This window comes from Trichosurus vulpecula, chromosome 5 (genome assembly GCF_011100635.1).
Source record: "Trichosurus vulpecula isolate mTriVul1 chromosome 5, mTriVul1.pri, whole genome shotgun sequence".
NCBI classification, from domain to species: Eukaryota; Metazoa; Chordata; class Mammalia; order Diprotodontia; family Phalangeridae; genus Trichosurus; species Trichosurus vulpecula.
Window position 1 is genome coordinate 75,566,070 of NC_050577.1, and position 5,408 is coordinate 75,571,477.

Sequence of the window (5,408 nt, forward strand, 5' to 3'; positions counted from 1 at the left end):
CCATGTACTAGGGTTATTTGGTGAAATGCATTAGTCTATCAGAATCTCAATCTATGAACAGATTGGTCAGCCAATTTTTAACTAGTAAACAAGGAGATGAATTATTCAATGGGTGGGGTGGGGTTGTTAAGTAGCAAAATTTCACTTTAATCTGTATCCCTTGTGCCAGATTTTAAATCCCCATTGCCCCTCCCTCTTAGGAGCTCTTCCCAGGGACTCTCCTTTCTGTTCCTACATTGGTGTGCCTCCCCAGGATAGAATCCCATGATTAGAACCTTATTTATCTCCATCAAAATGTGTTTGTCAATTATTTTATGTCCCCTGGTTCTTCCTAGATAATAGCCAGTCATTTTGATAAACTAATTCTGTTTAGGTACTGATTTAAGATGTTATAATCCCATGGGAGTTTCTCATTTAATTGTAAACACAATGCCAAACAGTGAATTTCTGGTGGAGGTATTTAAGACACTGTAGCAGGCTAGGGAGAGAAAGAGTTTGGAAAAATGGCAGGACTTTTGCTACCTGGCAAATAATGATCAACTTGTCTACCTACATGCATGCCTTGGTCTACGTCTTACTTTGTATGTCTCATATTGCTGAAAGTGTATACAGTGCAGGGGTGTGTATATACACACATAGGTAAATATACACAGCCCTATACTTTATATAATTTCATATACATGAATATGGTGATATTTATATATTATTATATATTCTTATAGGTACACACATACACATATAAAATATTTGCACACATTTATGTGTGCATACATATAAACACAAATTCAAACATGTATGTGTGCACGTACATTGAGGGAGAGTACAATGACCTGTGATTTTAGCAGTGTTGGTAGTTCAGATAGGAGAGCTAGATTTGGATGCAGGAAGATCTGAGTTCAAATATGACCCTCTAGCTTTGTGATCCTGGATCAGTCACTTAATCACTCCTAGCCTCAGTTTCCTTATTTGTAAAATGGGGTTGTTGTGAAGAGACAATAAAATAACAATTATAAAGTGCTTAGCACAGTACCTGGTACATAGTAAGAACAAAATAAATGTTTTATTATTATTATTATAATAATTACACACTACATATGTCTATAGGCATATATACACCTATGTTTTACATGTGTATATGTATGTATGTAACACACACATTTGGGTACAGAAGTAATGACCTGTGATTTTAACAGAGTACGTAGATTAGAAAGGCAAAGTGCACTTAGATTCAGAAAATCCTGAGTTCAAATCCTGTCTCAGACACTTACAATCTCTTTCACCTTACAACCTGTTTCATATGTATAAAATAAGGATCATAATAACAAATACCTTATTGGGTTATTGTAAGGATCAAAGGAAGTAATTCATGTAAAGAACTTTGCAAGCTTTAAAACACTATATAAATGGTGATGATCTGGCCTGCTACTCTTGTTGCTGTTGCTTGGGATGGTGATAGTCACCTAGCCAATAGAAATTAGAGATAGAACTTGAGGTCTTCACTATTCTGAAGCCAGCTTGTTATTCACTATCCATCCGTAATATATATGATTTATATGTTTATAAATCAAATAAGGAAAAAAATTACAATTTCTAGGAAAAAAACTCATCAATCATGATTTATTTAAATATGCAAAGTGATGATAAAGTTCATTCCTCTTTGTCATATTTAGAGTTCTGTCCAACTTGGCCCCAATCTATCTTGCCAAGTTTATTCTACACTATTCCCTTTCACATGCACTATGGTCTAGCCAAACTAGACTCCTTGCATCGTTCGTAAATGGCATTCCATCTCGTGTCTTAGTGACCTAACTCTGTATTTACTTCATAGATTGAACTGACTACTTTTGTAAAAACTTAGGCCTTCTAGAAGCCCAGGTTCCAAAAATTCTCCCTGCAGGTACCACTTGCTAAACGACACCTTTGCATTCTTTCTTATAGTGCTTTCCCTTCCCAAAATATCTTATATCATATATATGATATATGCTATATATCATATATGCGCATTTTCTAGATAGATACGTACCATTGTATATATACACAGGTATATACATATGCAATATATAGTAATATGTATATAAACACACATGCACATGTGTATATGCCTATAAGTATATTATATATGTGTATACATATATATATACATGTAATGTGCATTTTAATGGATGCATATACACATATGCATTCACACTTCTGTGTATGTAGATCTACATTTATATATGTGTGTATGCACACACACGCACACACACCCCCTGCACCTATTTTTAGTCATCAGCTCCTAGCATAATGCCTAATCACACAGTAAATGTTTTTTGATTAATTTGTTGATTCCTGAACTGTCCTCAGTTCTTCCTAGTCACTCTGTGGTCTTAGACAGCTGACAAGCTAAAGAAAGTTGAGGATATCAATCAATCAAAAGACTTGAGATTAAGGGTGAAAAAGTCTTTTAAAAGCCATTAGATGATGTGAAATGAGACTAGACAGGAATTGAGGTTGGTAAGCTAAGCCATTTCTCCCGGGAATCATCTATTAATTATCAAGAAAGCAGGAAAAGGATAAAGAATACTAATAATAAACAAACTCTGAAGAGAATTTTTAGTTCCAGTTGAACCCTCTTGAGAAGAAAAGGAGTGGGATAGGGAGGAAAGTCTTGAATTGGCCTTGGCTAGCTCTCTTTCCCCTTCCAACCCCTTTGACTGGAGAATGCCTTTCAATTTTCAATCAGGGTCCTGGTGATACTGAACCTCCCATTTTCCCATTAGCATTTCTTAGCACTGTGGTCCCAGTATAGCAGCAATTTCCATCTTCCTGACAGTGTCCTAGCACTCTCCTAATTGGCTGGTAGTGTTGTCTACATAGGGAACCAGGGATAAGTAGATGAAGCTTTATTATATCAAACTTGAGTTTTTTTGTTTTGTTTTGTTTTGTTTATTTATTTAATATATTTAGCTTACAGCATTGATTTTCACAAGTTTGAATTACAAATTTTCTCCCCATTTCTACCCTCCCCCCACTCCAAGATGGCGTATATTCTGGTTGCCCTGTTCCCCAGTCAGCCCTCCCTTCTGTCACCGCACTCCCCTCCCATCCCCTTTTCCCTTCCTTTCTAGTAGGGCAAGATAAATTTCTATGCCCCATTGCCTGTGTATCTTATTTTCTAGTTGCATGCAAAAACTTTTTTTTTTGTTTTTGAACATCTGTTTTTAAAACTTTGAGTTCCAAGTTCTCTCCCCTCTTCCCTTCCTACCCACCCTCCCTAAGAAGTCAAGCAATTCAACATGGTCCACATGTGTATCATTATGTATAACCCTTCCACAATACTCATGTTGTGAAAGACTAACTATATTTTGCTCCTTCCCAACCCATCCCCCTTTATTGAATTTTCTCCCTTGACCCTGTCCCCTTTCCAAAGTGTTTGTTTTTGATTACCTCCACCCCCATCTACCCTCTCCTCCATCATCCCCCCCTTTTTTTAATCTTCTTCCCTCTTCTTTCCTGTGGGGTAAGATACCCAATTGAGTATGTATGGTATTCCTTCCTCGGGCCAAATCTGATAAGAGCAAGATTCACTCATTCCCCCCTCACCTGCCCTCTCCCCTCCTCCCACAGAACTGCTTCCTTTTGCCACCTTTATGGGAGATAATCCACCCCATTCTTTCTCTCTCTATCTCCTTCTCTCAATATATTCCTCTCTCATCCCTTAATTTCATTTTATTTCTTTTAGAAATCTTCCCTTCATCTTCAACTCACCCTGTGCCCACTCTCTCTCTCTATATATATATAAATATACGCATACATATATACATACATATGCATTCACATATATATACACACACACATAAACATATATATATATACATACATATGCATTCACATATATACACACATAAACATATATATATCTATATATCTATATCTATATCTATCTATATATCTATATATCTATATCTATATCTATATCTATATATATATATATATATATATATAAATGCATATTCCCTTCAGCTACCCTAATATTGAGGTCTCATGAATCATACACGTCATCTTTCCATGTAGGAGTGTAAACAAAACCGTTCAACTTTAGTTAGTCCCTTGCAATTTCTTTTTCTTGTTCTTTTTCTTGATTACCTTTTCATGCTTCTCTTGATTCTTGTGTTTGAAAGTCAAATTTTCTATTCAGCTCTGGTCTTTTCACTGAGGAAGCTTGAAAGTCCTCTACTTTATTGAAAATCCATATTTTGCCTTGGAGCATGATACTCAGTTTTGCTGGGTAGGTGATTCTTGGTTTTAATCCTAGCTCCATTGACCTCCGGAATATCGTATTCCAAGCCCTTCGATCTCTTAATGTAGAAGCTGCCAGATCTTGGATTATTCTGATTGTGTTTCCACCATACTCAAATTGTTTCTTTCTGGCTGCTTACAGTATTTTCTCATTGATCTGGGAGCTCTGGAATTTGACAACAATATTCCTAGGAGATTTCTTTTTGGGATCTATTTGAGGAGGCAATAGGTGGATTCTTTCAATTTCTATTTTGTCCTGTGGCTCTAGAATATCAGGGCAGTTCTCCTTGATAATTTCTTGAAAGATGATATCTAGGCTCTTTTTTTGATCATGGCTTTCAGGTAGTCCAATAATTTTTAAATTATCTCTGCTGGATCTGTTTTCCAGGTCAGTGGTTTTTCCAATGAGATATTTCACATTGTCTTCCATTTTTTCATTCCTCTGGTTCTGTTTTATAATATCTTGATTTCTCATCAAGTCACTAGGTTCCACTTGCTCCAATCTAAATTTTAAGGTAGTATTTTCTTCAGTGGTTTTTTGGACCTCCTTTTCCATTTGGCTAATTCTGCCTTTCAAGGCATTCTTCTTCTCATTGGCTTTTTGGAGCTCTTTTGCCATTTGAGTTAGTCTATTTTTTAAGGTGTTGTTTTCTTCAGTGTATTTTTCAGTATTTTTTGTGTGTCCTTTAGCAAGTCATTGACTTGTTTTTCATGGTTTTCTCACATCCTTCTCATTTCTTTTCCCAATTTTTCCTCTACTTCTCTAACTTACTCTTCCAAATCCTTTTTGAGCTCTTCCATGGCCTGGGACCAGTTCATGTTTTTCTTGGAAGCTTTTGATGTAGGCTCTTTGACTTTGTTAACTTCTTCTGGCTGTATATTTGGTCTTCTTTGTCACCAAAGAAAGAATCCAAAGTCTGAGACTGAATCTGGGTGTGTTTTTGCTGCCTGGCCATATTCCCAGCCAACTAACCTGACCCTTTAGTTTTTTAGTGGGGTATGACTGCTTGTAGAGTTTAGAGAACTATGTTCCATGCCTGGGGGGATGCGCCAGCTCTGCCACACCAGCACTCCTCCTTCCCCAAGAACCCCCAGCCCGGACTGGACTTAGATCTTCAGCAGGCTCTTCA